General features: G+C 43.4%; 1 protein-coding gene and 1 long non-coding RNA gene across 2 annotated transcripts in view; both read right to left on the bottom strand.

The window, feature by feature from the left end:
- The window catches only part of LOC119872290, a 43,133-nt gene extending 32,091 nt beyond the window's left edge, over window positions 1-11,042 (bottom strand). The window contains exon 1 of the long non-coding RNA XR_005361409.1: window positions 10,552-11,042. This is a non-coding gene — a long non-coding RNA (uncharacterized LOC119872290). The remainder of the gene's footprint in view (window positions 1-10,551) is intronic.
- NEGR1 (neuronal growth regulator 1) overlaps window positions 1-20,199 on the bottom strand; it is an 814,177-nt gene that overhangs the window by 112,053 nt on the left and 681,925 nt on the right. The gene's annotated exons all lie outside the window — the stretch shown is intronic.

Below are 20,199 nucleotides of genomic sequence, written 5' to 3'. Positions count from 1 at the left end.
CCTATTTCTCTGCCTTTCTCTGTGTTCTCTCATGAATAAATAAATAAACTCTTAAAAACACCCCAAAACAAAATAATAGTACTATAAAGATTAAACACCATCATTAGCAATCCTAAAGTATATGAATAATTTTTAATGAGGAAGAATGCAAATATTGGGAAAACATGGCATTTTGAGGAACTCTAATAACAGTGGTTGGAGAACTTTCTTCAGTACTAAATACACACAGGTAACCTGCTGCTTTTTAACTGAGTTAATAAGTATGTCCCATAATAGTAAAAATAAATAAAGTTCAGATTCTTATGATCAAACACAGTGAGTGTGGCTGTGAGAGGTAAAAGCAGAGACTTTCACACAAAATCATATCTCTGAGCAAGAATTCCCACCTTGCTCAGCTAAGTACCCAAAAACCTACAAAAGATGTTAGAGATCCAAATTTTTTTTTTTTTTTTTTTTTTTTTTTTTTTTTTTTAACTTGCTAACCTTATTGGGCCTCTTGTTGTCTTTCACTGATTCTTCCACAGGTAAAGCTATGGCAATTCTCAATTCCACTTCAATAGTGAACTCACTAACCATCTAGCTCAGCTACTCGTTTGAATAATAAAACCGTAATTTAACAACAGTTATGAAATGGAACCTGCAAAACACATTTTGGGAGGGTCTATTATTTGGGTAATTAAAGTCTGTGTGTGTCCTGGTCTGCACGGCTGATTTCCTGGGTCCTTTCCTGAGTGTTCTGAGCTAATGGACCAGGCAAGATGTTTAGGGCAGTTGACAAGGATTATGGCTTAGGTTACAAAAGATCTGGGATGGGGGAATGTAAACTTTTGGAGAGAGACATTCTCAAGTAGTCAAATAATTACTCAGGTAACAACCCATGACTGAAAATTCCAAAGTCCCAGTCATTCTTCTGACAATGTGATTTGGTATTATTGAGAAGTGGAACCTTTCTACAGCTCTGCATTAGATTACTTAAAAATGCAGAAATATTCCTGTTTTCCTTCTCTAAGGAGATCTTATATATAAGATTGTATATCTTATATATACAAGATATACTTGTATTTCAGTTATATATATATATGAAATATAAATATATGTATTCACCATTAATATTTCAATCCCTTCTATGTGTTAAGCAATATTCTAGATAGTAGGATTATAGCAGTTAATGAAACCTGGTCTCAGGAAGCCTGCGGACTATATAATGTAGGGCTTTAAAATATTAGCACATTCAATCCTTATGTCGAAATGCCAATATTTATAGAAAATTAAAATTCGAAATAAAAAATCATAGAGAAACACTGTTCTAATTTAAAAACTACTCTTTTGTTAGGCTGGCATAAACCCCCAAACATTTTTATGCTCTTGTCCTATTAAAAAAATCTCCTTTAAAAATAATGAAAATTTATGTTAAACTTATTTTAATGCAATATGGCAAATCTCATTAATATACATCAGGAGTGTATAACCCACATAAAAGGATTTTATAATTCAAAAGCAAAATGAAAGCATAAAATGACTTTTGAGGTAGAAGCTTAATCAGAATGTGTGTCCACAGGAAAACTAAATTCAGGAGGACTGTGAACAGAGTTTTCTATGTTCAGTAATTTGGACAACAGAACTTTAATTTCTTCAACTGTTTAGCTTCTGTTGTTCTGAATTCTTATTGCTGATTTGAGACTTCGTTGAAAAAGATGGCGTGGCGTACAACAACAACTTCATCTCAGTGGAAGGATGTAGAAACAAATAGCTATCCTATTGAACCAAGCTCTTCATTGTGCTCGCTTATGTAGAGCTAAATTACTTATGTAAAGCCACATTGTCTCCTAGAAAGGGTTTTTAAAAAGAATACAGGAGTTTAGTGCATGACAAATTATGTTGCATGTAGCATCTACTCCATAATTTAGTTTAGTTTCATAGTCAATACATAATTTAATTTTGTAGTCAATACAAGATATTTTTCCCACATAGGCCAAAATATAGGAAAACGCCCTAATGAGGTAATTTTATGTAAAACCTCTTCAGGACCAGAGAAGCTGACTGAGTTGGAGATTCCAAATTATAAAATAATAAGTGGTCACCCATAGGGCCAGATGGGCAGGAAGCAGAAGAGAAAGCAGAGGAAATGAGGTCAAGGTACCAAGAGTGAGGCAAGCTGGTGCTGAGGGTTGAGGAAAACGAGAGTCAGCTAGATTTCTTGAAGCGAGATAGTTTGGGAAGTTAAAAGGAGCCTGATAAAACTGGGATTAAATCTCAAACCTGCCATTATTCAGCTGCGTGATGGTGAGCATGCTAATGAATCTCTCCAACCCCCCAGTGTCCTCATTTATTGAATTTAGATAATAGCTCCTACTTTGTAGGGTTGTTGGTAGGATTAAAGATCCTTTATATAAACAACCAAGTGAGAGTGAGTAGCAGCAGTAGTTTCTGTTATTGCTTATAGAAGTGAATGGAAAAATTGGTATCTGAATCACTGGAGAGAAAATTAAGTAGACTGTTGGCATCTGGGGAGATTTAACTTTACTGAGGAGAAGCAAAGATGGAGAATATCAGGAGTAGCGGAAATATGTAAATAACAAAATTCCACCTAGTGTGTGGATGCTGATTTTTTTTTCTTATTCAAAAGGTTAATATATCATGCTTTTGGGTAATTATTTGGGAATTGTGCTGGATTTTAAAAGATAACTACAGGATCCAAAGTATTTTTTTAACAGTTCTGGTTTAAGTAAGGGTAGGAATGTATAGATTACGATTTTGGTGACAATGAACACACTTCAATTTCAAAACGGGGCCAAATTATAGGCATTAGTATTAACATACACAGAGGTATTTAAAAATATACTTCTCCTCCTGTTGTCAAACAAATTTGAATGACCCCATTTACTCAATATAGCCAAGTTCTTTTCCTATAAAATAATGATATTTTATTACTTTAAAATACAGTTTGGGTAAGAGTTGAAGCTGGCTGGAGCCAATAAAGCTCCTAGAGATTTTCTTATACTCTTCAGATACTGATTTAATCTTTCCGGAACAACTTTGTGAACAGTTGCTATAACAACAGTAATTATTATTATCATATTAATTACAATCGCTGACATTTATTGAACTCTTGCTATGTGCCAGACACAGTTACATGGATTGACTTATTTCCTTCTCCCCAAAACCCTGTGAGATGCATACTATTATTAATTCCCCTTTTACAGATGAGATATTGGAGTACAGAGAGGTCAACTATTTTGCTCATAAACACACAGCGAATAAGGAGTAGAGATGGGAAAGCCTTTGGGTGAGGATCTTAGCATTCCATTTCCTCACCTCCTGGAAGAAACAGCCTGCTCACTTGCAGTATTTCTAGAATTGCTTAAATAGGACATTCCTATGTGATGGCTCTTACAACTCTCTACCAGCACTAGCTTTCCCGACAATAGGGTCTTTCTGCTAGAGGCAGCTAATAAGTGAGTGGCTTGTGTCACCAAAAATGGAAGAGAGGCAAATTCAACCTTAATTAATGGAGGCTCCTATCATATGGGGCTTTGCATGGGAGAAAAATGGTTTATGACACATGGTTTTCCAATCTTGTCCCCATATTTCAGCCAACACCAACTAGAGTTGTTTGTTTCTGTATAGGCCTTGGTGCCACCGAGGGTCTGTCCTCCAAACAGCTCAGAGGACATTATCACAACCGGGTTACCCAATCAGAGGGGAATCTTGAACTTGTAAACTCCCCCTCTGGCAACACGGTAGTCTGACCCCAGATATCCCTTGACTTTAAGAATGCTGGACACGGATCCGACGTGAGCTGCTGCTCCACTGCACTAGTAATCAACTTGTGAGTGTGAGATTTTCCTCAGGAGGTGCGCAGTGGGCTCTCCTGATGAGCAACAGTCCAAGTCCTCAGTGAGACTCTCCTACGTGTCTCATTATGTGGAGAATCGGAGGGAGCGCTCCGGGGCTAAGGGCAGCATCTGTCATCGTGGGCAACTGTAGCCCTGCAGGGACCAGCCCCGCCAAAGAGGCGGTTTAATTGTACATAAAACAGAGGTGAAGGGAAGTTCACCAAGAAGGACATTTTCAACATTCTATGTGAAAAAAAAGGAGGTATTGGGTAAAACAAGATTTGACTTTGTTAGTAAATGTGATTTGGGCTAGGACAGGAGGAAATGCTATTAAAGCAAGGTACTGAGGGCGGAGAGGGTGCTCTGGGGAGGAGCCACGTGTAACAGCCCCTTCTAGGGGCCTCACTGGTGTCCCATCTGTCACCCTGCACCCACGGTAGGTGGTTAGGATTGTCTAGTACCAGCCCCCTGCACCTCTGTGTGTTTTGGAGTTCATATTTGGTTTCTGGATGATTCTATCTGTACGTTATGACACAGCCATAACGCGTGTGAGTGATCTCCTAGACCGTGGGGAGAGAGCATGACTGTGTGTTGAGACACGGCAGAAATTAATCCTTTTGGTTGCCATGGTTTCCTCTGAAAGCTCTGACTTCCAACATTGTGGAGTGGAAGCAATGTCATTTTCACAGGAGAATGAAGAAGACGTTGCCCAGGAACGACCAAGGTTAGGGCTGACGGAAGGCAGACTGTGAGTAGATTGGACATAGGAGGTCAAGAAAAAAAAAAAAAAAGGTGACCCTTTCCTGTTTACCCCTATGGGGGAGGCCCCGAGCCTGTTGGTCAGGCTGCTAGGCACCCGGACAGCGGAGACTTTGTGCAGGGAGGGCCATGCAGGCATCACACTCTTGCCTCCGGAGAAGAATGTTCATCATCTGTGAACAGGTGACATCAGTGACTGCGCGGTATCTCGGCAGTCAGAGGACAGGCCCCGCCCCCTCTGCCAACCCTAGGTGGTATGACCCTACCTCAAGTTCTGGATTCTCACTTTTCTAGCATATCATTAAGAAAGTTATAACGATTTGCACACACACGTCACTGGGCTGTTTTTGCTTCCATCACATGGTTGTGGTTAAGAAGGGGACTGAGCACAGTGGTCACTGATGGAGGTTCTGGGGGAAACCGACCCAGGACGAATCCTGGTTGCAGTACTTGGAAGCCACTCGCCACCCCCTCCGTTTGCACATTTAATACACTGGGGATAGTGATGTATCCACAAGTTCACACTGCAGTGAGGGCGGAGATAAATCACTTTGCACAAAAACTGCCTGGCAAATAAATACACGTGGCTCTATAAAAGCGAACTTACTTTTTAATTGAAATTATGATAAATGACCTTTAAAATCATCACAGCACTTTCAACACTTGGTGTTATTCTAAGAGACTACCCGGTAATTCAACTTTAGAACATGTTCCTCTTAAGAAAAACCATTTCTATTAATCCAACAGTGGCAACAACATTTCCAAATGTTTACAACAAGAAGCCCACAGGTTGACATTAGCTGCCCTCAATGACCAACACGCAGTAACTTTACACGTGCACAAAATTAGTCTGCGTTTATTTGGGAGGAGAAACTTTGGGCCTAGTGAAAGGAATATCCCACGTGGAGTCACTGCTTGCGGATACCTGAGCGTGGATATGTGAGATGTGATAGGATAACGCAGGGCTCACGGAGGCATAAGCATTAGAGGGTTGATTTAAGTATCTATGTTTGTGTACCTCCAGCATCCACTTGAAGACAAAGCCCTACCTGAAACTAAAAAAAAAATTAAAATTAAAATTAAAAAAAAAAGCATGTCTGTTACATCCTGGTAAATGTCCCAAGGCGGTATATATGTTGGGGGTGACTTATGAAGGGGGTGGGGTATGTCCTGATAAACCCAGCATAATTTGATAATAAGTAAAAATGCATTTAATGCCCCTAACCTACCAAGCATCATAGCTTAGCCCCGCCTGCCTACTAAAACACGCTAAGAACGCCCGGGTCAGCCTACGGTTGGGCAAGTCATCCAGCAAAAAGCCTATTTTATAATCAAGTATCGAGTATCTCACGTAATTTATTGGATAGTCTGCTGAAAGTGAAAACCAGAATGGCTGTGCAGGTGCAGAAGGGGTTTACGCTTATGGGCGTTCCCCTGGTGATCCCACGGCTGACTGCCACTGCCCAGCATCAGGAGGAAGCCTCCTAACCGGGGAAAAGATCAAAATTTAAAATTTGAAGTAAGGTTTGTAATGAAGGCGTATTGCTTGTGCACCATCGTAAAGGAAAAAGAAAATCTTTAAGTTGAACCACCACAAGTTAGAGACGGTCTGTACTTAACCTTATCAAAACTACGTCTTTGGATACAAAATATTCTCTCAGTCCACCCAAAGCCTGTTCGGAAGGAGGAAAATGTCTTCTGGGTTAACAAAGGGGCACTAACAACAAGTGGCACATTCGTATGCTTACCACGATATTAAAAAAATAACTTCCTAGACTTCTAGTCACAGTGGCTCTGCAATAGATCTCTACTGGATGAGATTTTGAGGGAAGAGTTTTGGAAGAATTTTGGTCCATGCTATGGATGACCACGGATTGAAATGTCTGTCCCAGACTTCTTTGACAGAAACTACCAACTTTCAGCAAAAATAATATTGACTCCAGAGGCCATTGAGGAAGGTTGGGTTTTAGCAACTCTTTTATATGGCACTGTGATGCCAGAGACTGTGTGGCTTTCATCATTATACAGATAATCTCCAGAAACGGTCTGATGAGCGTACAATGTTATTTCTGGAACATGTTTCCCAGAATCACAGAATAATAAGTGTCCCAGCCCTCAGCAGACATACTGGGCTTCCTCCCTAATACAAGTTAGAAGGAAAAATCCACATAAAGGGGATGTAATTAAGGATACAGCAAGAACCCAAAAGAGGACTATTAACCCCTGGCATATTTACAAACCATCGATATATTTATAAAAGTCCATTGTATTGACGTCATGCAATGAAATGCAGGGCCCAGGCGCCTGGTAATTAAGAGTTGAACTGTTTATTGTCTTAAACCTACAAAATCTTGATGACTTCTAAGATGGAATTGTAGCCTGGGAGCCCTGTCCAGCCCTTCTCCACGTATGACTGACTGTACGGAGGAATGGCTTTTCTTGATTGCCTCCAGATTCTTGTTGGCACAGGGATCTCCAAGGGTTTGGCAAATGACCAGATACTTTGAGATACCCACTTCACTGCATTAGCATATTACTCATCAGTGCGAATTGTTAAATCTAAAAGGGAGTTTGATGAATTCAAATTGACACTATTACTGAGATTGAGCCACGCGAGGTATGTCTTTAATACCCTTGGAGTCATGCAGAAATGGATTCAAGTGTCCGCCATGCATTAGCTTCACGACCTTTTACAAGTTAACGATTATAGATAAGATGGGTTTTTCACGTGGAACAACCAACACGAGATGCCTGGTGTAGCGACTGGCCCAAAGTGGGGAGATAGCCATTTTTGTGTCCTTTGTCTCTGATCAAGATCTAACATTTCTGATGTCACGGAAGACATCTCTTCATCTCTAGCTATTCATAGGCCTTACTTAGGCAATATATTTGTAAACAAATGCAGAATAGAAGAAATAATCCCTGAAAACTAGCAATAAAAGGCAGCTTGAGGACAAATATTGGCTCCATTGAAGATGTGCTAAACGAGGCCACCTGTCGGCCAGTGTGACGTGGTTTACAGTGACAAACTCTTTCATAGAGGAGGATGCTATGGGAGCTCCATTACGGGCACTGAGGGAGGTCACGGTCGCTGCTTCCTTGAGTCAGGTGATAAGCACAAGTCTTACGTGGAACAGCAGGAACAGAATAGGCTGGCAGGAGACGTGCTACTACAGTCGCACCAATGCTCTGTTGGAAGCCGCGTAGCAAGGATGCAGCTCTCCGGGGGGACCAGTGCTAGCAGAAAACCAGGCTTGCCAGGGAGCAGGTGAGGCAACCTACCAAAGGCCAAGGGCAAAGCCTTGAGAGGTGACCACAGAGGCCTTCCTGGAGAAGCGTCACCCGATCACTGCCACACTGCCACATGGGATTCCTTAGGGGCTCATTTAATTTCTGTTTAATGCACCTTTCGAATGCAGTCTGTTTTCTGGACATTACGCAAGCTGTGTTGACCTGGTGGCGGAAAAGACAGTCCCTTCTCTGCAAACATACTGTAGGACGGGTTGGCAATAAATAAAAACAAAATCATTACATGGGTTACACTATAGTAAGGACGATCAGTGAGTGCAGGGTGCTTGCGGAGTGTGCGTCGGGGGAATCTGTCACGTAACTCGGACACCCGCAAGGGGAGAACGCCCTGAGCTCTGACATACTAAGCTCGAGTTTGCGCATTCGAACTACATGCTTGGCCGAAGCTGGCGACAGACAACCACACAGGGGGCGTCATACAGGTTCAGTGTCAGCCAACAACTAGTTTAGCTACAGCATAGTCTACACTGAGCAGGGCTCTTTGGAATATGAGACGCCAAGAGGGTATGACGTGATGTGCTCTCTCAGCAGCAAAGTAATGAGGTAAATGATGCTGGTTGGTAGCAGAGGACACAAGCCTGAAGCCATCGCAAAGGCTATCCTGATCCTACTGGTTCACCACGAGGTAAGGAGAATGAGGACCACACGGATACGTTAACGCTCGTACAGCCGGTAGGTCACAGAGATGGGATCAGAGACCCAGTCTTGCCACTCCCAATCCAGGGTCACTGAAGAAGAGAGAAACCTTTGCGATGCCCTCTCCGACAACAGGAGGCCCGAAGCGGCAAACCAAGGAGAGCCAAGTCTTCCCAGTAGCGTGCCAGGGCACGTGCTACCGTCATTCCATTCCAGTCAGGACATCTGGCCCTCATCACCTGCGTCAGGGAGAGCAAGTCACTGATGATCAAGGACTCCACAAGCAATTCCCCTGGGATTCCAAAGTCTGACCTTGTGAATTCTGGAGCACACCCGACTTCGGAAAAATCTCCTACTTTGTCTTAAATCGACTTTAAAAAGTGCAAATACATACACATACATATATCTGCATATAGCAGAGTGTAAGGTAAGTGTGTGTATCATATACACATATATACACACATATATGTGCATGAGTGTATCTAGGGACAGGTACATGTGTCTTATATGAACATACCTGATACGATAAACACTTTTTTCCCTTTCCAGGTAGACTATAACATCACAAAGGCAGGAGATTTACCTGTTTTGCCGATGTATTCTCAGTGCCTAGGACACTGCCAGGCATGCACTCGATACTCCATACCTGCTTACTAGATAAAAGAAAGAACATGCGTACGATTGCAAATGTGTGGGTACCTCTGCTCACGTGTGAGTGTTTTGGGGTGACCCCGACACCACGTACATGCTATGCACTTGCGACAACCCCGTAAGATCTGCTGGAACAGGAGGACTTGTGAGGAGTAGTGACTCACAGCCTCCAAGCAAACATCCAAGGTTATAGTCTAAATACGTTCTCAGGATGAGAGGAGTTCTATTACTGAGTCCAAATGGGAGTTTTAGCTTCGTGGGCATATAAATTTGTTTTAAGACTTCTTAAAACAATTTGGCAGGAGTGAAGCAGTTACTATTATGCAAACTGAAATAGTAAAGTCTGACCAAGATCCTTGCTGCCCCGACCATATGATGATTTTTCTGTATTTTATGCTCCTGCATTTAATCGCAAAATGTTTCATTATCACGAAGGAAGAAGAGACAGATAAGGCAGGCGGGCGTAAGGAGTTGGACAGAAATGGGTTCTAATCGCACGATCCTCCACGTGTACGTAAAGGAAACACATATGGTTTTGAGTCAGGTTTGGTTTTAGAGAACAAGCTGGTTTCCAGCTCCATGCACCGAGATCTTCCTCGGCCCGGATCTTCTAGAAGATATTATTCGTACCCAGACCTTTGATAGACGCAGAGAAAATTAAAGTTTAAAAATGTGAGAGTCCCAGGTGCGGCTGGCTTTGGCCCCAGGTCCCATATTGCAGTGAGGCAGGTCGTTCTCTTGGTCCGAGATGGAAGTCTAGGGCGATGCGGGCAGAGCTCCGGTTGGGGAGGTCGCATGGGTGGTCAGTGACCCGAGCCACAGGACAGTCTCGGCGTCGTGTGAAGTCAGGGCCGCGGCGTAGCCAGCGTGCCTCATTTGTTTGACTTGTTGGGTTCCCCACAGCTGAACGGGGAGGGGGGTGCCCACATTGGGGTCACGGTCGGCAAACAACCTTATCTGTGACTCTACCTATTTGGGTTTTTGGTGCTTTTTTTTTTTTTTTTTTTGGGAAATCCAGTAAGTCCTCAGCCTCCCTCTCATGCGTGGGCTTCCCTCTCTCGTGCTCACTCACTGTCCCTACCGTCCGCTGAACCGGCGTGTTCTCAGGGGCTTATCTGCTTAGGGCTCATTTATCTAAGTTTCCGGGTGTCTCACGGGGGGAGCATTGACCGCACTAAGTACCTTCTCTCGGTTTCAATCCACCTGGTTGCAAAATGGAGAAAATAACGACTCGCCTCCTAAGGCCGTTGTGCGAGTTAAATAATTTCTGTAAGAATTTTAGATGGTGCCTGGGACCTACCGGACACTAAAAAACATTAGTAATCGTTAATTCCACTTAAATACGTTCTGGACACGTTACCCGGTGAGCACCCGAGTTGTCACCATCGTCTGTCTACGGAGAGCCTGGGGGGCAGGTGGCCGAGGCGGGGGCAGTCGGGCCGGCGGGCCTGAGCCAGTGGGTCTCCCCGATAATTCCGCTCACACTCATCTACTTCACGGCACGAGCGAGGTTGGGAGGAAGGAGGTAGACTAGGGACTCCATCCCGCCCGGCGTGGGAACCCGGCAGCCCTGGGCCGGGCCTGGGAACTTCCAATCCGGAAGGGGGCAGGAGCCTGGAGAAGGGCAAGAGCTGACGCCAGACGTCAGAGGGTCAGGATTCGAGTCCCCCGCCGTCAGGCCCGGCTCCATCCCTGCAGGTGCTCCCACACCTGACCCCTCGGGCCGCCCCAGGCCTAGGCCCTGCTGACCTGGGTCTGACCCAGGGGGGCCAGCCCATCGTGGGTGGGTGCCCTGCCCAAGTGGGGAACCCCGAATGAGCTCAAAAGCCCCAGATCGGGGTCGTCTGTCCCTCTTTGACCGGTTCCCAGAAGGAACCAAGAGCGATTCATATTTACCGGGTAGAAGCGCACGGGCCCTGCTTCTCGTTTCTGGGCGTTTTGCTTTGAGCTGTGCTGGTTTCCACGGCAACCGCCAAGCAGCTCTTCCAGAAAAGAAAATCTCTCCTGAACTATTCCAGCCTGGAGGTGATTAGAGGCCCTCAAGAGCCCATGCCCTCTGCTGACTCCGGCCTCCTACTGTCCCTTTTAAGCCCCTGTGTCCTGGATGCCTTGCTGCCTTCGGTATCTTTTCTCTTTCTCCTTTTTTTTTTTTTTTTTTTTTTGGTCTCTGTCTCTCTTTTGCCATCTTCCTGCCTCTACTTTTCGCCTTTCCTTTTTAATTGGATGGGAGGTGTGGCGCTCTTGTAAACGGGATTCATTTCACGAAAAATGTCCCCGTGCCTGTGTCTCCCGTGAGCCTGAGAAGCCACACGGGGCAGGCGGCCTGGCAGGTGCCTCCACGGGCGGAGCCCACACCTGGGAGTAGTGCCTCGAGCTGTGTGTCCAGAAGTGGCCCACTGAGGCACGATGTTACGGTTGGTAAGCATGGACTCTCTCTCTACAGCTACTTTCTCATATAGATTTCTCTATTTGGGGTCCTGATTAGCGATGCAATTTCGACATCATTTGCTTTTCCCCTGCCTGTGAAGTTAGCCACCGGAACATAGGATAGCCGCGATGCAATCCACCTTGAAAAGATGGGGATTCTACGGATCACGTGGTCACCAACGTGAAGAGGACTTTGGATCTGATAAGCATCTCAGAGCAAACTACCAAAAAGAAAATAAATCTTTTTTTTTTTTTTTGAGAAAAGAAATCTTTTAAAGATTAAAAAAAGAATTAACGTAACAGCTCTTGGGTCAGTAGTGTTCACGCAAAGTTAGTCGACGAGGGTTGGTTAGAGTCGGTATGAAGGTAAATTGAGCAAAATTTTCTTACTCGTGTAAATAAAGAATGCTTGCGGCAAAAACAATTCCCAGAAATTCTCATTCATTAAACAGAGGGGGAAATGAAAATTTCACAGTGAAGGATAAAATAAAATAAATAAAGATAAAATTACTGAGCGTATCTGTTCATTCATTCACCCCAAAGGCTGAGTGCCTGCTACGTGCCAAGTGTTACACCCTGTGCTGAGACTACAAACATACATGACGGCACCTGCTTTCTCGTGGGACAAAGTCGTTAAAATAGAATTGATAAAAAAAAAAGTAGAATTGATATCACCTATGCCGGAAGACATTAATCGCTTCCAGATAACAAAGAAGGCAGATAAGTTTTTAAGATGGTGATTTTAGCAGCGTGGATGTTAACTGTCAGGCAGTGTTCTAAGTGCTTTAAGCATATTAACCCTTTTAAATCCTTCGAACAGTCCAGGGAAGTGGATATTATTATTACTATTATTATTATTATTATTATTATTATTATTATTTTCATTATTAAAAAGAAGAAAATGGAGAAATGGAGCCATCCGCCCAATGTGACACAGAAAGGAAGTGACATGGCCACACTTCAAATCCAGGGTGCCCGGACCCTAGAGCCCATGCGCTTAGCACTTCAGCCACAGTCCTGAGGATGAACTGGAGCGGCCTTCGGTATCACTGGGTCAAAAAGACAGGACAGAGGGGACAGGACAGAGGGGACAAGCGTGTTACGCATTCAGACCCCCATTACCTGTTATCAGGCCGGTCTGTATAAGGAAGCGCTCTGTCGGTGGCTGCTTCTGTAAATCATTTCTAGCTACCAGTCAATCAGGCCACGGATTTAGATTGACCAGAATAAAGTTGGGGGGAAAAAAAAAAAACTAGAGGGAAGTTGGCAGGTTGGTCTGACACTCCAATCACTGCTAACGTTGCTTATATTTTTAAAACAAATATTCTATTATGACCAACAACTGTGTCTGCCAACTTCCCTCCTTCCAGAGTGTTTTGATGTTTTTGATGTTTTCATAGATCTAAAGTAAGAGGTGGAAAAATCGCTTTTGAATAGCTCTCCTATTCTTTTCATCTACGCGTCTTTGTTTAAATCTTCATCTCGCTGCCAATCCGAAGCAACAATCCCTTCCCTTGTTGTCTGATACTGTCCATCTAACTTGCTCATTTGTCAAGACACAGAGACGACGGACTGGGAAATATCTGTTTGGGGAAAAATTAATTGGAAATGAGAGGAGGTGTATTTTGCAATTTAGGAGTCACTGGCGTGGAAAGGGGAGAGGTTGTTTCTGCCACTCACGGTCTATTCTTGTGTCTCTCTTGTTTGGGAGGAGGTCTTCTAAAAACTGGAGTCACAGCTCTGCAGCTTTAGTATCTCTTGGAGAAGGACCCAAACAAGGATGGCCCATCACCAAAAAAAAAAAGAAAAAAAAAAAAAGAAAGGTTATATCAAGTGAAAGATACTTCGACCACACGAGATTCGTAGGTAGGATATTCATGTGCATCAGTGTGGTCCGAGACAGCAGCGAGGACCGCACACACCCCTCGGAAAATCGATGCCTGGAAGAAAATGGGGACCAGGGAGGAACTCTGTCCTGCCAGGTGTGCTGTAGCCTCGGCCTCTCGGCAGGTGCCCTCGGGGTGGCCTCCAGGAGGCTGACCTGTGGTGCACATCATCGCCCCAGAGCTGGGGCGATTCACCAACAACGTGGGGCAGCAGGGTTGGGGGTCACTTTGCTGCAGGTTAAAAGGCCGCTGCAGCTTTAGTCTCGAGCCCCTCACCCACTCTGATGAGGAGCCCACACGGCAAGTGGCCGAGACCCTCCCGCCAACAAGCACCCTGAGCCATCCTGGAGCAAATCCTCCACAGTCGTGGAGGTTCGGGTGACTCCGGCCTCCTCGGTCACCTTGTGAGAGACTCCAAGCTGGAAGCACCTGGCTACGGCACACCTGGGGGCCGAACCCACAGAAACTGAGAAGAGAGAAGTCTGGGTAATATTTCAGCTGATAAACTTAGGGCAATGTATCATGCAGCAAAACATAACCAGAACAGTCCTCCTGGGCCTGTGGTCCCGGGCCACGCTGGACGTTCCCGCGGCCCTGGGCCCAGCCGTGACACACCTGCCCGCTCGGGGAGGCGCGCTCCATGGGGCAGGGGCACAGGATGGGAAGGATGGACCCCGCGGAGCTTGGTCCCTCGAGGCCGAAGCTGTGCTCTGGAATCTCTCAACTTTCAGGAGACAGGAGACAAGATCCTTTCAGGCATCGGGTTCCAGTCTGGATTTGACTTTAGCTTCTTGTCACTGTTTCAAAGACATCTTACAGTCTTGGATATTCTTGACGTTTGAATCATGTGTCAAGATGTTGTTGATTCTAGTGATGGCAACGTTTCATCTCATATGCATAGCAGATTGTTAAAACATGCCGAGGCTGTGGTGCTCCTTTCCATTCTGCTGTTCCCAATTTTATTGTCACTTCAGAAATAAACTACAACATATAAAGGAGCACTGAGAAGGCGGCTTTAAGAGCCCTGGGGTAGAGCTAAAAGCAGCTCCCTTGATTTTATGTTTGAGCCATCTGGTGCTTACATCAGCTACCACTTGTTTTCAAATATATATTATTTGCGACTTTGTAGAGCTGAATAACATGAGCCCCTTTGGTACAGCAAATATTGTCAACGTACAGTGATTTAAATAAAAGAAGAAGCTAGTCATTTCATAGGAGCCTGCGTGCAGAGAGGTTGAGAGCTTCCCTGTACCGAGGGCAGAGGAGCGCCTGGACTAAGACACATGTCGAAAAACTTCATCCTCCTGGACACCACACGAAGCAGCCAAACCTTTTCAGAGACACCCTCGGGGTCTAGAGCCACGGGCAGCCTGCGCCGAGTACTTACTGGGTCCCCGGCCTCTGCCGAACAGCCCACCTGCCGTGCCCAGTCTGAGGCCTTCGAACGCGCCGGCTGACCCAGGACAAGTGAGACAAGGCTGCAGGAGGAAGCGGCCTGCGATCTCGAGGAGTCAGCGCAGCAAATACTTCACGGTCGCCTTGCCCGGGCGTCTCTATGTGCCTCCGAGCTCAGGGTCACCCGCTGGCTACTCCACCACCATTGGGAAAAGAGCAGCCGATCGGTCTGGGGGGCAAGGGACAGAGCGTCATTCGCCGTCTCCCCGTCTACGTGTTGGCTCCACACGTCCAGGCTGCTCAGAATCTCACGGGTTGAAATAAGCCACATGATCCTAAAGCCTTCCTGTATACCCACAAGGAAAGAAGAACCCGATCTAGGTCCGACGTCCCTAAAATCCTTTCTCGGGACCGAGCTGGCTGGCCTGCGGCAAACCGTGACCCAGGGAGGGGACGTGGCTTTGCCCGGCCATGCACTGAGGCGGGGGGACGGCGCTGGGTGGATTATTTCAGTTACTTATTCCAAAAGCCCTAAGTGGATGAGGGCAAGGCCCGGGTCGGTTTTGCCCCCCACCGAAAGCTCAGGCTCTAGGACGGTGCCAGGCATGCAGCAAGCGTCCAGCGAATCGCGGTTGGAATCTATGGCCTGGACGCCTGGCCTGTGCCACAGGCTCTCTCGTGTCCTGTACGCCGGGATGCAGACAGCCCCCTCCCAAAGCAGGAGTCCTGTGGATGTCCCCAGTAAGCGACACCCCCTTCCTCACTCACCTAGTAAAATAGTAAATCAAACTATAATACATGTTATCTGCTCCTCCGTGAGCGTAGCAGGATTGTGGGACAATCATTTCTCCTCTCCAAGGCCAAATGGTGGAGCGCTCAGTTAGTCCGAATTTTTCTTTTGGCTTCCCCAACTTTTGCCACCCGTGTGTGTTGTCTGGAGCTCCCGGGCTTCTCCACATGTGAACTTCTCCACCTATCGTTATTCTTCTCCTTCTCATGGCCAGGTGACCTTCCTAGTCCTTCACAGCTTTTTTTTTTTTCACAGAGGTTTATGCATAAATGTCAGAGCATTTAAACTGTCTGGGCCTTGCTACGCTAGGTCCTTAAGAACTCCTTCCTCTCCTAAGACCTGGAGCTGCTATTTCCTAGAACAATCATGGCTTTAAGACGCCTTTCTAGGCTCGAGCTCACACTTGCTTCTATCAGGATCCTGGAGCTGACTTTTTGCTAATGACCCAATTGCTTTGTCTACTGCTGTGAACGTGACTTTTTTTTTTTTTTTTTTTTGAATCCAGCCCTTTATGCAGGAACATGGTGACCACGGATATGGGACATCTACACTACACTCACTGGTTGAGCTCACAAATTTTTACCCCTTTCTGTATGATACTCTGTATCCCTGGGTCAGCCTCTATTCTAGGTCTTTAGACTACCATAAGCCCCTCGCCATCCATTTTTTGCTCTTTCTCCAAATAGCTTGGTAGGAGAAATTGGACCGTACTTTTCTATGGTACAGGAAAATCTACTTGCAGTATTAAGCGCAACAATCAGCATGTGGGAAAGAATTTAGGGAATTTTATTCCCTTTCTAGGATCCTGAAATATACCACCGAGGAAAGCCATGAAATCTGCCTTACATATGTGCCTACTGTTTTAAGTGTATAATACATCTCTCTGAGTATAACATCGAATACCTACATCATGGGCATTATGTTGTCGCAGAGCCCGGCATTATAAAAGGAATTTACTATACCATAGTATGGCACTCTACATTTTATGCCCTTAAGAAGAATTTTTATAGATATTGTTTATAAGTACTTAATTAAATGATATTGCATACTCCATCAGGATTGCCAATGGGATTTTTCCTACCTCCATGTAAAAGTGCAAGCATTACTCTTTTATAATTTGTAACATTATTCTTTCACAGTGATCTTATTACAAAATCTGAACATTGAACCTTTCTGAGAATAGATCAGATCCCAGTACAGACACTCGTGAATTAAAAAAAAAAAATCATGACTTAATTTATTGAGGAAATTTCAAACACATTTTGCCTACTTTCCAATAAATACTGAAAAAGAGAAACTGAGAAATACATTGCCTGATGGGCCACCCCTATGGCTGAGTGTTTTAAAGGTATATCCAGACACCCATACACATGTGCACACACACACAAGCGTAAGTACACAAGGAGCACATATTCAGGTATATTCAGTGTAATATACAGAAGAAAGATTAGAAAGCCAGAAACTTGAGGTGTCCTTTTCTGCACGTATTCATTTTAAGATCTTAGACAAATTACTTAACTTTGTTTAGTGAGCTATCGAATAAAAATTTAAATCAGGGCAAAGAACACATATGCTAATTTCCCTTCTCCAGCATGTGGTGGACATCGTTAATTTATCTGGAGATTCATTTCTGCTGCCCAGGGTGGCAGTCTCCAAACTTTTCAGTACTAGGCTCCAGGCAACACCTCCAATTGATTTGATTTCACACTTGATATAAAGTCCATTGGTCATCCCAGGCGGATGACCATGACTATTCCTTCTGTAAGATCCTTAAAAATATACGTAACTTCTTTCATATTGAAAGAATTTGGAGCTTGAAGATAACTCATTCACATTCATGTGCATAAGAGCAAAACAAGTGCTAAAAGTATGTAAACTTGTATATCTTCAATCACAGATATTCCTTCTTCTTCTCTCAGACTACACTGCATATAAATTGGCAAAAAATGCATTTTATATTGCAGCACAGCCTCAGGAGAATTCAGCAATGGAAACTCCCCTGATTCCTTGACAACACAGAAAACTAGCATTATCAGGAAAAGATGTTTCTTTGCATTTGACCTAAATATGAGGACACACAGTAATATTTCTATTCTTATCTTTTTGTAACACAGATTTTATGTATGTTCGATATCCTTCTACATAAGAATTGAGTCAGCTTGTAAAAATTACATATACTTATAATGTAATTTCCTGCTTTGCTTTTCTTACTCCTATTATTAAAAATTCTACCGAGTATATATACTTTCTAGAAATAAGATTATATTTAGAACTACATTCCTTCCCATAGGGTATGTTTCTTAAGAGCATATGCCATAGTATCTTATATTTTACACTTACCCTCTTTTTTGAATGACCAGTCTCATCTCTAAATTTTCCTATATCTTTAAATAATGAGGTTATTTCAAGCATTTCAAAATGAGTAATTAACTGCCTAGCCTGAAATCCGCCTGGTATCAAAGTATTAATGCCTGAATTAATTTTCAACTTATAACTGTTTTCATTTACACCTACTTCCTCGGTAGTTATTTAAGGCAATTTCATCTTCCCTGTCTGTGGCTTATATGTTAATGTATTTCATTTTAATGAACACTCTTTAAGCTGTAGAAGTAGGCCAGACGCTATCAGAATGTGTCATCAGTGAAGAAATCTAACTCAAAGATAAAACTTTCGGATGAAAAGGTTGAAAAGAAATGGTACAATGGAAATAGTTTTAAGTCATAGCGGAGACATAAGCCATCTGAAATATATTGCTGAAAGGTTTGATCCTTTTGTAGGAATTGAACAGAGATGAACACATCTGTTGGTGCATAGTTTTTAAAAATTTTACCTAAGACTGTGGTTGCTCACACAAGCTAATCTGCCAAAAAAAGTTTGACAGCTGATGGTTTTCAAGATTACTTGTTATTTGACTGAACTCAAATTTGAGTATGTAGATATAGCCCAAGTGTCCTTATACTATTAGCATGCGCCTAATAATTGCATTTAATTTGGTACAAAATTGCTTTCCTTATTTAACACGTTTCCTTTTGTTACTATTGAATATCTTCATCACAGGACATTTTAAAAGTAAGATTTAATAGTAAATTAGGCTTGCGAAAAAGGACTTTTTATTGCAATAACCAAGTCAGCATCCTAAATGAGGATTCATTGCTTTAATTAATACTTTTGAGAATTAATAAAAATAATTTTGTTGTTTAGCTTTCATCTTTATGCCTTTCAGACATACTAGATGCTAGAGTAGGCAAATAAAAATGTTTTATCATTATATAAATAATTTTACTTAACTTTTTAGCCCTAAAAAGGCTTCCTTTTGAGAATATTAATTTTCTTCTGTTATTGAAAAACTGGGCACTAATCAAGCATAAATGAGGCAGGTGTCAATCAAGTGTTAGTTGTAGATCATATTATTTTGCTAATTAGGCAGTATTAGGCTGCTAATTAGAGACAATATTTTTAAAGAATGGAATACTAATATAAAAGCAAACAATTGTATTATTCCCTTAGTACTTCAGTTAGCGGAGGCCATTTAATTATCCATGAGGCAGTGACCTGTTCAGCCTGGGGAGAGAATGTTCTTTAGTTTTCAAGATAGAGAATTTGTGTGTTAAGGAAGAATGAGTCACTTAATTGTTCAAAAGGTGAAGAGTTTGCAGCTAGAAAATCATCTGTTATTTGGAGTTTCTCACCCTCCTGCATCCTATTATTGTTCTCAAGTTCCAAGAAATACAACATGGGGTGTTAAATCTCTATTCTGGGATGGGACTCTTTCACAGACCCCATTATTCTCCTTTTCTTGGTAAAAGTATCTGGCCAATCTAAGAGGAAAAACTCACAGCCTAATTTATCATTTCTCTTAGTTACAACATATATTTTGAGCATTGGGCTCCTGGATTCACCAAGCAGGTTGCCAGAATCAAAGATGCCCTGCATGTAGAGCCATTTAAAGAGGACGCTTTGGAGCACCAATGTCCCAGGAAACCAAGAATCTTAAACTTAAGATCTTTTCAGTATCTCTGGTGAAAAACTCCAAGAAGTTACCCTGAAAGTTCTCAGCAGTTTTGCTTTACTATCCCTTCTGAAAGTATACTCTTTCAAAGGAATTGATTTTCCCTCTAATAGATGAGGAGGAGCCACTTGGAATTCAATTTGAGACAAAGAGTGACTAGCCTTTTGAGTAATGGATTGAGAGGCCCTCCTTGAATATTGCTGCTCTGCATTCCCGTCACTCTCGAATTACAGATGACACTTATTTTACATCATACCCCAATTTAAACAGTAGCCACTCTCAACTATCTCTAAGCAAATCTGTATTTCCTGCTTGCCGACTCTGATGGTCAGTGGCGGATGTCTGGAGGCTGTGATTGGTTAAATAGCAAATAGGGCCAAGGTTGATCAGCAATGTCTGCCAGGGGAAGAAGATGCCCACATGCCATGCCACCCTTCCTGCTTCAGAGAGAGAGAATTTCCTTCCTGAATCTTGGTTCATGATATCACTTGCTACATAAGA

The sequence above is a fragment of the Canis lupus genome, chromosome 6, assembly GCF_011100685.1.
Source record: "Canis lupus familiaris isolate Mischka breed German Shepherd chromosome 6, alternate assembly UU_Cfam_GSD_1.0, whole genome shotgun sequence".
Taxonomy (NCBI): Eukaryota; Metazoa; Chordata; class Mammalia; order Carnivora; family Canidae; genus Canis; species Canis lupus.
Note: the sequence above shows the minus strand (reverse complement) of the source record. Positions and strands in the feature narration are given on the sequence as shown.